This window comes from Lonchura striata, chromosome 1A, assembly GCF_050655825.1.
Source record: "Lonchura striata isolate lonStrDom1 chromosome 1A, ASM5065582v1, whole genome shotgun sequence".
Taxonomy (NCBI): domain Eukaryota; kingdom Metazoa; phylum Chordata; class Aves; order Passeriformes; family Estrildidae; genus Lonchura; species Lonchura striata.
The window spans coordinates 27,647,087-27,660,718 of NC_140741.1; the positions used below are offsets into that span (position 1 = coordinate 27,647,087).

A 13,632-nucleotide genomic window follows, 5' to 3' on the forward strand; every position below is an offset into this window, starting at 1 on the left:
TATGAGATCTGCCTTGCTTCTCCTTTTCTCATGTTATTTTTGTTCCTTGCTAGGGACTGGTTTCCAGTAGGAACTCACTATCTCCATATCTTTGAGTTATCACTCATTTCTTCCACCTCATTTAGATATATATATATATATATATATATATATATATTTCTTCTCTAGCACTCTTTCCTTCTTCTGCATATTTCCAAGCCCCTGTTTACATTTACTGAGATCCTGTCACACAGGAGCTGGAGCTGGCAATCTGCTATTCAATATTTATTGAATGTGGCCTCCCGGCCCCATCTAGGGCAGATGTGCTCAGTTTGCAGGGAAGATGCTCTCCCTGCTACCAAAACCAGCATCCCAGACACTGGTTTGCAGCACATCTCTGCTTTTGCTCCAACAGCTGCAGCAGTAAGCACTAACAATCTGCCCTTCCCCTTATGCCAGCCATGGGATTGCAAAGATGAGCCAAACGCCAGGGTTCATTCTCAGCCTTGCTTTGCATGTCAGCAGCGCTGCTGAGCATCTTTCATGCCCAAGACATCAGTAAGAGCAGGGAGGACTCCATACCTCCTGCAGTTGCTCCCATGAGCAGCTGGGCTGTTGCCATGAAAAGCACAGCAGGCTCCAGCTCACACTCCCCCTTTGCTGTGCAGTGCTGTAGACACAGAGGAATACAAACATTTTTCCTTAGTGGTTTTGTCTGTAGTCACCAAAGTTGACAGATACGACTCTCCCTTTGTCTCATGGTCCACAGAGCAGAATGATAGCAGAGGGAGAGGTACTGTTTTTCCAAGGACGTTTTCAGAGACCAGAGCACATTAACCTTCTGTCTAATGCTGCTTTAACTATCTGCATTATTTTGGAGAACTTTGAAAGATGCTGCAGCTGTGTTTTGTTGTTTTGTTCTGTTCTGCTTCTGGTTGCTGGGGCAGTGTCAGTGCACTTAGTGCACCATGCAAACAGAGCATCTCTTCCTACAGCCCTTCCCCTTTCTTTCCTTCAGCTGACTCATACTGGATGACATTTTTGAACTGTAAGTTACCTGCTTGTGCTGACCACAGTGAGATGGATTTTTCATAGTTCTGCTGCCACAACTTTCTTTCTGTTCTTCTATTTCTTATGCTGCTAAGGGAATAGCACTGTTCCTTCACAGAGTTCGGCAGAGTATCTTCAAAAAGAAACCACTCAGCACAAGCAGGCAGGGCAGTCACTCTTTCTTCACTCAGAAACATTCAGAGAGTCTAAGATGCTGCTTCAAAACAAATGATCAGTGATACCATGGGCTCTGTGGATGCCAGTCGGAGGAGAAACTATTTTTTAGCGAAACATCTTTAATTCAAGATTTGCTCTTAAACTGAAAAGTGCCTGTTTAGGAAAGAGCCACCCACACACAAGGAGGAGAAGCATCATGCAAGTACTCAAGGTACGTGGTCCATGCACAGGCAAACATTTTTATTACCCCGCAAGTCCTTGGTATAAGACTTGCTTTTGAACTATCACAGCTTTGGAAATAAAGCACCAGGTAGACCTTCCTCTAAAACTACCACTGTCATCCTTGCTGCATCTAATAATCACTGGGATAAGAATGAAAGTGGGTGATCCCATTTCTCCTTTCAATTACTTCCCCAACACTGTTAATTTCTTTTTTCACTTACACACTTCTTTTCTCGCCTCCTTATCTGAATCATATGAAGAGTTCATTTCAAGATGATCTACACACATATTCTAGTTAATAATAGATATTTCTAAGAAGAAGAGCTGAGTGCAGTGTAAATTGGGTGGTGTGGATAAAAGATCTGTTTTTATGTGTATAATCCCTCTACATACATACAACTACCCCATCCTCCCTGTACACTAATATTTTTTGGTAATTTCTTTGGAATTACCTTACCCTGAATGTAGAATTAATAACACATGCGACTGTTAGTCTTCATTGGCCACTGATTAGTTTTGTAAGCCCAGGCACAGGAAATAAATCAGGAAGGTAAAAAAAAAAAAGCAGCCAACGACAAACAACATGGCATTGAATAAAAAAAAAAAAACAGAGAGACTATTCTGAAAATCCCTTGGTGTCTGCTCAATATTTATTCATATGCTTCCATAGTCACTGCTGCTTTGTGTATGTGCGTAGGCGTAGGCATATACTTGTTTCAGGGTGGTTGTGGCTTATAAACAGATCTCCCGCTGGTCTCTTTTTTCAAGGATATATGAAAGCAGCCCAAACTGCTGACTCGGGACACTGCTCACCAGCAGAGCCCACAGCACTGAGACAGGCAATGTCTGGGCAGCACTGTCTGTGATGAGTTGCAAAGGTCTCTGCTTCCCCAGGGCAGTGAGCCCCGTGTCCAGCCATGTACTGTAGGCCTGGGACAAGGGGCAGCCTCAAAACAGCCTGAGGGGCTGGGCACAGCTGGGCTGCCACCTGTGCTAGCCCAGCCTGCCTCTGTGGGCAGGGGAAAGGGGGGACTGGGCTGGCAGGGAGCTGAGCTGGTCACCTGCTGGGGCATGAGGGGACCTGGGGCTGTGGGAGCCACCGCTTGTGTGTTTGTGTGTGTGCACTTGCACTGCTGGGGACCAGCAGGACCCTCCTTATGCTGTATAAATTGCTATTCCATCTGCTAATCAGAACTGAAACTCTAGCACTTCAGCATCATTGATTTGCTCAGGAACCCAAAGAGGCCACAGACCCATGTCAAAATATGTTGAAATACTCTCCCTTCTGGGAAAGGATGTTCAGGCACCTACACTGGGAGGCAGGGAAATGGCAGCTCTCCCTGCTGTAGAAACCACCAGTGTGCAGAGCCCTGGCTGGGGTGGGACAGTGCGGCAGATTTGGAAGGTTAGTTATTGTCTACCAGATGACGGCTCCATCCCAGCCTGACTGGTAAAAAAACAGCCTTTTCTTTTAGGCTTCTGTGGACACAGCATTTTAATGATTTTTTTTGTCCAACCAGCCTAGGTAACAAATGGGTGAGAGGGCCTGAGGGGAATTTGCAGTAATGATGGAGAGAGCTAAGGGTCTGGAAAAGAAGATCTAACTCCTGGCTTGCTATGGCTGATTGACCTTGAGGGACAGGACACACCAGGGGTGCAGGTTTCTTCCCTCCAGCCTCACCCCTGCTTGCTGCTGCATTTTTCTGCTCTGTAAATACTGCAGGAATCAATGCAGCAGCTGCTGTGGCATTTTGACATCTGAGGGAGGATTATTACACCAGGTGCTTATAAACCTGCTTCATCAAAACCTCAGTCAGCAAGCAGATGCCACCTTGCAGCCCTTGCCTGAGTCTTGGTGGCAGCTTCAGAGGGACGGGTCCCACGTGTGTGGAAAGCAATGGGGCTGTTGCAGCACTGGATGAGTCCAAGCATGCAGGTAGGGAAGGAAAGAGGCAGCCTGGCTGGTTGTGTTGTTTGCTTTGCACTGGTGATGATGCAGTGGTATCATTTTCATGCTAAATGCTAATTTTCTGCTTTGCTGGCCTCAGAATAGCCTACATTCATATCCTTCATTGCAGCAATTAAAGGGCTGGGTGCTCAAGCTGAGGCACTTGTGATGAGCATGATTTTAATCAGTGTGCATGAGAGAGAAGGAGGAATGTGATTGCCTTGCTGCTGCTGTGGGAACATGTGACAGCCCATGAGGGTAAGAGAGCCCCTACCCTCGTATGAGCATGCATCAGCATCAGCTCAGCACTGGGCCAGGAAGAGAAGGTTTGCCACACCTTCCATTTCTCTGTCTGGTCAGGAATTGCTGTTTGACTTGAGCAAAACATTGCAACAAATCACCTGCTCCCCTGCCTCATGTTTCTACCCTGTGCTACCACCTTCCAAGGTGCCATGCCCATGGCATAGAGATCCCCAGCCACTGTCAGACAGGCTGAGCATCACTTGCCTGTCCCCCGCTGCGGGGAGGCAGGGCAGGAGGAGAAGGCCACGCTGCACGTGCAAGATTTCCAGGTGTGCCTCTAGGCAGAAGGATGGAATTCCATAGTTCTCTGCTGTGAGACTGCATCTGAGACTGCTCTGCACGGCTGGGCATGGGAGTCCATTGTGAGAGTGCCAGGAGCAGTATTAGATGTAAGTACTTAAGCATTTACACTGTTTGCCTAAATCATAAAGCTCATCCTGCTGGATATGCTCACACATCCCCTCTGCCTCTTCAGCTGGCTTAAATGTCCCTCCAAAGGCGAACAGGGACTGTGTCCCTTGAATCCTCACTGCTTTGCTTTTCCTCGGTGTGGCTCAGTGGCCACGTTTGCAGGGAGGGGACCACCCTGCCAGGTTTCTGAGCAGAGCTGTACCTCTCCCTGCTGCTGCCACAGCACTATGGAGTCACAGCAGGTAACACGGGTAAAAACCCCAGAGAGGTGGAGTGGGGAGGGACTCTGGGGCTTGGTTTCCCATTTCAAGGGATTTGTATGTGCAGGGATATCTGCGGGAAAGGAAATCTAGGGAGAGACCAAACTTGCATCCAAACTGCAGGAGCCACTGGGAGGGAAGCAGGGGATAACAACATTTCTGGGACTCTACAAGCTTGTTTCTACAAGTTTCCTAGTTCATATTTCAGCTCTTCTTTGAATGTGTCCCAATTCCTTCCTACAGGGGTGGGGTCACCTTCCACTTAGACCAGGTTGCTCAAAACCCTCTCCAATCTAGCTTTAAATAATTCTAGGGATGGAGCAAGTCCCTGTCTGTCTCCTTTCCCCATCCCAGGGCCTACCTACTATTTTTGGCACCCAGAGGTAGTAACTGCAGACAAATCAGAAGAGTGGCTGGTTTTACTCTCTTCACCAGTTCAGATAAGATCTTGAATCTTTTCTCTGGATTACCCACCATATCTCAGTACCTGTCCTGCTCCCACAGGTAAACTTTATCAGAGACATTTGAACATTTATCCTGTTTTTATGGAGGTTTTAACACTGCCACTGCTCTCTGGTCAGGCAGAAGGCTGGGTAGCCTTTGCAGTCAGTGGCAATCCTGGGCAAACAGCCCCCACATACATACAGCACAGCTTCACAGAGGGAAGGTGGATTCTTTCCTCCACTGAGCTCACAGCTCATGCCCAGCAGAACCCTCTGCCAGGCCCCATCTGACCACTCTAAAAAGCTTCTCTTCTGTCTAGGCTGGCACTCAAGAGGGAAGGACAGACACAGTAGGCACAAGTGTGTTAGAGATGTATGTTCATTGTTAAAAAAAAAAAAAAATCTGGTTTTGACCCGGAGCATCTGAAGCAAGCTGCTATTTCTCTTTTCATCATGTACAGGTGGGCTTCCAGGGCTCAGGTGTCTCCAGGACAGGGGCAGGACACACTTGCAGTGTGGAGTGAAGGGGCCACATTTGGACCTGCTGCACATCCCAAAAGTCCATGTCCGGGAGGGCTCACTACAGCACAGGGAAGAACAGGGCAGACACAGGTTTGGACAGCTAGGCAGCGAGTTCCCTCTCCCTCCTGCAGAAGCTTGGGTGAGAAGGGAGGTTTCTCCCTCACACTGGCTGAGCTTTGAGCTGTGTACTAATGACAGCACAAGGAGGAGAGGAACTAGAGATTGACAGTCATGAGAGATTTTTGTTGCTGTTTGGGATAGACCTCTCTCCATTTCTTCTTCTGTCTTTCCATTTATTCTGCACCTCCCTCTTTTTCCTTCCTCCAAACCCTTTCCTCCAGCCCAGCCCTTGTCTTCCCTTTGTCCTAGTTCTCCTTGCCTTTTCAGTAAGTGAGGAATTAAATAAGCCTCTATGGAGACAAAACCAAATGCAATAGCATCCCTTGCCTCCCTGGATAGGATGCTGATGAAGTTAGTGAAGAGACATCTCCTTAGGATGCTGCTTTTATTTTATTATTTAGTCCAGCATGCACCAGGTCAGGACTGCGGGAGCATCCTTAGAGCCACATGCATGCTTGGAATAAAAGAGCTCACTGTGAAGTCACAGAGCACCTCCATACCCAGGCACCTGCTACCTGAAATGCCAGTAACCTCCCCCCGGGCACTGCCCCACACACAGGAAAGGTGGGGTCTGACCAGCACCAAGGGCTCCCCATCACTCAGACGAGGCCCACCTGGAAGCAGCAATAAAGAGGGGTCTGAGATACCAACCTCAGGGTGTTTGTGTTTAGTAGGTAATGAAGGAGCCTGAGGAGTAAATTAAAAAAGAAAGATGCAGAGGAAGGGTTTCTCTGCTTTTACAGTGTGCTTGGCTGGGGCCATCCCTTGGTGCTGCTATCTTGTATCTGTGCCATCAGAGTAAATAAACCTCCTCTTGTAAATGCTGACCTCAAGCTGTGTAGTAAATTCTGGTGCCAGCCAAACCTGTGTTTGGTCGCTCGCAGTGTGTTCTTCTCAGTATGAGGCTGCTGTATTGCTTTCACCACAAGCACCAAACGCTGTTAGATGCTTTCCTTTGGGACTCAATTCCAGGTACAGTGCAGCATCTTGTCAAATTTTTTTATTGCTTACTCTCACTCCTCACATTTCAAAAGGAGCAAAGTTTGCTGTTATGTGTTTTGCCATGTTTTTACTTCAGAGCTAACTTAATCTTCATGTTTTCCTTTCTCTGTTAATCTCAGGATTAACGAAAAGCTGTGAAAGTATGATTTGAGCTTTTAGAAATATTTTCTGCATTAAAAAAAAAAAGAAGAAGAAATTAACCTGCAATGAGCAACCCTTTTTATTTAGAACTGAATTAATGAACCCCCACTGAAGATGGGCATGTTGGGCATTAATATGTGTATAATTATGCAAAAGCACTGTTATGCCTCTAATGAAAATTAGATTCTACCACTGAGGCTGTGTTTGGTGATAGTGTATATCTTCATTTGTGCTATATTTATTCTTTTTTCCTAGCTGCATGACCTAGGATTACAGTTGCTATGGCGATAAGACAGTTAGTGAAGGAAGGAGTGAAAGGTAAGTTTGTGTGTTTGCCTGTGCTGCGGGGGCTGGGGCTGGCAATCTCTGTCCCCTGTGCTACGTCTGCCTCCAGCTCCTGCTGGCACTGAAAGGCTCCATTGCACAAGGGATGGTCATTTCTCCATTACTCAGGGATGGGTGCTCAAGCAGCAGAGCAAATTGGGTTGGCTTTTCTCTTCCCAGCAGTGTGTGTGTGTAACCAGGCCATGGGACTGCTGTGCTGGGACTGTTTTAGTGGGGTGGGGAGCTGATCCTTTGTGTGCATCTTTGCTGCTGGCCTTGGAGGGGTTTAGAGGTGGATTCTGGGGCTACCGGGGACCAGAGTGAAAGCCTCCAACTACTCCTCTGTATTTGTTGAGATGCATTTGTGATCTTGTGTGCCCTGGGCTTGGGGCTGGAGGTGCTGAGCAGATTTAAAAGATGTGTAGCTGTGGTGAATTTGGCAGAGCTGGGTAAGCAGCTGACCTTAATGGTCTTAAAGGTCTTTTCCAACCTAAGTGACTCTTTGGTTCTATGAGTGGCAGTTTTTCTCCCTTCAGCTGAGTTACATTACCAGCCTTCTTGCTGGGGTTTGCTTTGCTGCAGGCGACCAGCATTTCCCAAACCTTTCCAGAGCCAATGTTACCTCCAGACCTGAACAACGGGCCCAGGAGTGCAGGACTTCTTTCAATAAGTAGTTTATATGGAAGAGAGTCTGTCCTTTGTTGACAAGGAACATGTTTCCCTGAGCACAGCTGCCCAAACCTCTGTGTCTTTTTCAGCCTTAGCTTGCCCTGTGTGTGTGGGATGTGCTTCCCTAGCTTCTTGCTTGCCTCTCCCATCCTGCTCTTTCTGTCTTTCTCAGCACCCCTCCATCAAAACTGCCATTACCATTTGCCTTAAGCTTCCTGGAATGGAATGCTTACCATGGGAACTCAGGCTGACCAGCCTTGGTAATTGCAAGATTGATTCAGGCAGAAGGCTTTTTTTCTTGCAATTGTCTCTTTCAAAATAGCTGGACAGCTTTTTTGTCTTTTTTTCCTGAAGGAGCAATGGCTGCTATCACCAACAACTTGAGAACTTTTCACCTGATCCTCCCAGAAGAAGTGCCTTAGACACTCTGTGCAGCTCTGGGTCATGTTCTTCTCTCAGAAACATTATGAATTAGCTAGTGAATAAGTCTCAAGCTCCCACCAATTGGTTTCTGTAGCCTTGACTATCTCCTTGGACTCGCTAAACTTTTAACTAGGTATACGTTTTCCCCAAGAGGTCTTATAACTTTGCTTAATAAAAGATGAAAGTGTTTTTAAGAGTCTCTCCACTCCTGCCCTGCTTTGCATTTTTCCTCAAGTGAACTCTGCCTGTTTGCAAATTATCAACAGCACAACCACCTTAATGCAGGCAGACAGCACTCTCTCACTCGTTTGGACTGGGGTAAGGAAAATGAGCTGTCTGACAGGGACAATCCTGTACTTGTACTAGTCTGTCCCCTTGAGGAAAACTCTTCCAAGCCACTGAACTTTGCTGGGGTTCTCTTCATACACAGTCACCCTCTCATCCATGACAATCAGCATCCATCAGTGCCTTTACAAAATGCCTTGTGCTTACAGAGGACTCCACAGCTGGGGGAGAAAGTGGAAAAACCTCATGAGCAATGCTCATTGGTGATTTAGAGAGCAGGGGGAGTTCATGTCAGCCTAAGGGCAAGGGTGGGAGCTTGAAGGATCTGTATCTTAGCCTGTTGGAGAGTTGCTGCCACCCTCTTATGGGGGAGAAGATATCCTCGTGGCTAGTGCTTTTCTACCTCAAAGGCTGGGGAGGAGCTGGTACCCCTGCCCCTCCAGCAGAGTCTGTCTTCCTTCCAAACCCCAACATCATGGGGCTGAGGGTATAACAAACCTCTGGGACTGCTTAGCAAAGTAAACTCGCTTGCATCTACTCCAAACCGCAGGGCTCAGCAGAGCAGGTGCTCAGCTTTCCCCTTGAGGACTGTGGTAAAGTGATGTTAAACGTAGCCTGGAGATCAGGAACATCACTCTGTGTGCACAGCCTGGAAAGGCAAGGAAGAACAGAGAGCTGTACAAGGGAATGTGCAGTTCAGACAGATGAGAAGGAGCAAAACAAGCTCTCTCACATTTTTGACTCCCCTTCCTAAGATGAGGAAAACAGGATTCTGTTGGGAATCCATCCTGGCTAAGTCCTGCTTCAGCTGTGCAGTATCTCAAGATGCCCTTGCACAACAGGAGCAAGACTCTGCAAGTGGGGCCAAGCAATAATGAGGGATGATGGTTCATCTAGTTTGGAGGTGCCAGTGAGGTTAAATCAGCTGCCACCCTCCGTCAAAACGGAGACACTCCCTTCTGAGAGAACAAAATCATGCAAGACCCCATATGCAGGCTGGACACACTTTTTAGGGAAGTCTACAGCCTTGCTGGGGCCCAGGTTAAAGATGTGGAGAGAAAGCTTCCTACTCTGATATGGCTCTTGGATTTTCTTCCATTCTTGATTTTTCAGGTAGGCAACGATCAAGTTACAAACCCAAGGGCAGTCAAGAGAGACTTTGGGGCCTTGGGAGAGCTGGTTAAGGGACCAGGAGCACAAGTGGTGTCCTCATCTATCCTTCCAGTTGCAGGGAATGATGAGGGAAGAATTGGGAAAAGCCAGCAGATCAATACAAGCCTGCTGTCACTGGCAGAATGTTTGGATTTTGATCATGGATCAATTTATATAATATCAGGCCTGCTGGTGATAGACACAGTAGACACCTGATTCAAAAGAGGGAAAGGATCTTTCCACAGGAGTTAATCAGACTTGTGGAAAGAGGTTTAAATTATTTTAATGATGGTGACAAAAGGGTTGGGCTTTTATGGGTGACAATCAAGGAGAAGACCAAGAAGCCAAATAACTGCTGCTTGTGCCTTGGGTGGTGTTCACTTTGCTGGGTAAAAAACCTGGATGATCAACCCCAAAGCATGCTGGTGAATGGAATCGCATCCAGCTGGTGGCCACTTATCAGTGGTGTTCCACAGGGCGCAGTACTGGGGCAAGTCTTTAGGATCTTCACCAGTGCTCTGGACAAGGGAATGGAGTGCTCCCCCAGTCAGACTGCAGACAACACCAAGCTGGGCAGGAGTGTTGATCTACTTGAGGGAAGAAAGCACTAGAGTGGGATCTGATCAGGCTGGAGAAAAGGAGGCTCAGGAGAGATCTTGTTGCTTTCTACAACTACCTGAAAGGAGGTCATGGTGAGATGGGGGTTGATCTCCCAAGTGATAAGAGGAAATGGCCTCAAGTGTGCCAGGGAATGGGTTGATATGAAATGGGGAAAAATTTCTTCACCAAAAAGATTCTGAAGCACCGGAAAAGGCTGCCCAGGGAAATGGTTAAGTCACCATCCCTGGAGGTATTTAAGAAGCATGTAGATGTTGCATTTGGGGACATGTTTTAGTGGTGGACTTGGCAGTGCTACATTAACAGTTGGACTTGATGATCTTGGATGTGTTTTCCAACCTAATTGATTCAGTGATCTCAGTTATGAGATGAAGTTTGCCAAGCCATGATTTTCTTGCAGCCAGTGTCTGAGGTGAAGGTGAATGCCCAGGAAAGGCAGATTTATTGCATGACCCCTGGGACTTCTGGCTAGTGCCTCAGGTTGCCTTCTAGTAGGGAAGTGTTGGATGATAAACCCTTTGAGGGGAGGCATTAAGCCTCTCAGGCTCACTTGTGCTGTGGGTCCAGCCCGGGTCAGCAGTGTAACAAGTCATCAACACTGGGCTGAGATTTGGCATTGTCTGACAGCTTTGGACTTCGGTTTAGAGCTGTCAGTGGCAGGTCAGAAAAATCAATACAGTATTAAGCAGTGTCTTCATCAGCCTCTGACTTTTGTGCCTCCTCCCTTAGCCTTCTGCAGGGCAGTATTGAGGTGGGTCAGATATGTGTACACACAAACGTGCAGTGCCTCACCCAGCTCGGTATATACAGAGGGCTGAAAGCAGTCTGAGTGCTGTCAGGTTGACCTCTGGAAGAAAACCTTCTGGAAAAAAAATCCCAACATAATGATTTCTCCTCTTCTGTAGATATTCAAAACAAGCATTTAAAAGGGAGCAGCTGCAGTGGATGAACCCTGAGTTGTCATTGTCCTCTCAGGACATATTGGAGTCAGCACTCCAATATCCTTCCCCAGCCCCCTGCCACCTCTGTGTGCTGCATCCTCATGCTGCCAGGGTTCCATAAAGAGCTTACAGACAGGGATGCAACAAACATATCCTGTGCCTGTAATCCCAAATGAGCTAGGTGCTTAAGGACAGAAGCTGTCACCAGTAGGAGCAGTTGGACTGATGGAAAGTGTTCATGAGGAGGGACTGAGTTACCTCGAGGAGGGAGGAGTGGGCAATAGGGTCAGAAGAGGTTGCCTGAGTTTTACATCTTCAGACATCAATGCAGCAGCATGTCTTCCTCACAGTCCTTGTGTTCAGTTCACACCAGTGCCTTCAAATGCAGGCAGGTCTCATTGAGGGCCAACAAGTAGCCAGGAGCTGTGAGGGACCTGTGTTCTTGTCAGAGAGATGAAAGAGCTGGCAAATTGTCCTCATTGCAGGACAAAAGGAAATAGTGGCACTTGGGAGGATGCAGCTGGCTGATGAATTGCCCACCTGCATTGTAACTGCAGTGTTTGCAGGCAGGATAGCAGCCACAGAACATATCAAAGAGGTGGCAGCTTGGGGCTTGGAGGTGTTTTGGCATTTTTGTTCTGTTTATTTCAAGAGCCATGAGATGTGATGTCCCTTTGCATCGGATGCCTGTACTCTCAGGTTGTCCCAGGTCATCAAGTTTCTTCCTAGGCTCAGCAGGGATATGGTGTCTCCTTACCCTCGTGGGATGATAGGGGAATACATGTTTGAGAGCTGCAGTGAGTTGTGAGGAAGGACAGGCTGATAATCTCTGTACTTGCTTTTGTATTTCTAGTCCTTCTTAGTTGGCAGGAAAGAAGTAGCTGAAACTCTTAACCTGTTGATTTTTATAATACATCGTTTTTCCTTATCATGTGGAGAGATGGGAAGAAGAAAGGGATGCAGAAAGGACAGATGAAAAATGAGATGAGGACTGCAGTCAGCTTCAGTCCTCTTTAAATAGCAGTTTACCAATGAGGGCAGCTTCTGTGTCTCTATTGTGTCTTGTGAATTTGTTTGTGATTTGAAGCACACAGATCACTTTGTGTGTTAGTTTGTTTTTGAAAAGTGAAGTAAAGTTAAACCCATGTGAAATTCTGAAAAACTTTCTTAACCCCAAAATCAAGGGAGAGATTTCAGAACAGCCTACCCTGCAATGTAGTAATGTACTCTGTAACCCTTGTACTCACTGCTGGTAAGTGTTTGACCCTGAGACTCCTGCTGAAAGCAAATAATTTGTGCTTACACATTGATGGATGCTGGGAGCATTTGGTATTTCTTTTCCTGTATCCTTTTGAAGCTTCTTTTGTCTTTGCTCTATGGCTCTTTCGTCTCAGGATAAATTCTAGTGGTAAGCTTTTCCAAAAGTGAGAGAGAAGCAGCATTTCAGCTCTCCCTATATCAGCCTCTTTGGCATGCCTAAAATACAGCACCTTATACAAAGGACATATGATTAAATTAAAAGATGGCAAGCTTGGAACCAAGCTCTAGATCATTGCTAAATAAAAGCATGCTGTAAAACTAACTCCGTGTTCCAGCACACCACTGAAAGCAAGACCTCTGCAATATCCATTTGTGCAGGATCACATCAGCTGGATGTGTGAGAGCTGACTGAGACTATCCAGATATTTCAGAATATGTAATATTTACTGATATTATGCTAAACTCTATGCTTCAGGTCCTTGGGCAATTCCTATTTACAAGAAGCCTGATAAGACTAACACAGAAGATTGATGCTTTTGCATCATTTACCTTCTCTGTAGCATCAGGCAGTGGTCACAGGAAGACCAAATTGTGTGAAGAACTTGACCTGGGACAATAGAGCCGTGCTTTGCCAGGGAGCATCTTCTTCCCTTCCTCCCGCCTTCCTTGTGCCTGCCAGAGATGTTTACAGGAAGATGAACTGAACTGGAGGTTGGCTGATCCATGACAAGGTTTAGAGCTTCCTGTTACAAATGAGTAAGCAGCTCACTCATCTGTAACAGGAAGCTCTAAACTTTGTCATAGTAAATGGAGATTCCAAGGTTGCAAGCAGGACCTCTGGTTGGAAAATTTGTACATCTCCCCTTCAGGGGCAGGTTGGAGTACCTGGAAAGGCAGGGGGAACCCTTTTTGGAGGTGGAAATGGTTTTTTTTTTTTACTGTCTCTCAGCAGCTCCCTGGGAACCAGAAGCAGCTTCCATGCTGGGGTACCAGGGGCACTTCTGAGACAAGTTAAAACCCAGCAGCTCAAAAAGCAAACCAAATAGCCTGTGCTTTGGGATAGCAGGAATTTGGAAGGGAAGGCTAAAATAACTGAGTATCAGTTGGCTCCATTCGTGGATCCTGAAAGGTGGCTGTAATGATGTCACACTAGTGAGGACAGTGCAAGGTGGGGAAGAAGGGAGGGAAGGGAGATTTAGGGTGGTGAGACCAGATATAACCTGGAGTAACGATGTGGGAAACAGAGCCTGCGGATCAGCAAGGGATTACTGCTTTATTACCCTCTGGATTAGTGTCCCAGGGCCAGTGAGTGCAGAACAGACTGTATTGAATTATTCTTTATCCGATGGTGCTGACGGACTTGTGTCTGTCCCAGTAAGCTC

General features: G+C 46.9%; 1 protein-coding gene across 1 annotated transcript in view; it reads left to right on the forward strand.

Annotated features, from left to right (window-relative positions):
• The first annotated feature begins 6,127 nt into the window (after nt 1–6,127).
• The window catches only part of GRAP2 (GRB2 related adaptor protein 2), a 104,543-nt gene continuing 97,038 nt past the window's right edge, over nt 6,128–13,632 (forward strand). The window contains exons 1-3 of the mRNA XM_085570405.1: nt 6,128–6,233; nt 6,320–6,407; nt 6,834–6,896. The gene's annotated coding sequence lies outside the window, so the exon portion shown is untranslated. The remainder of the gene's footprint in view (nt 6,234–6,319; nt 6,408–6,833; nt 6,897–13,632) is intronic.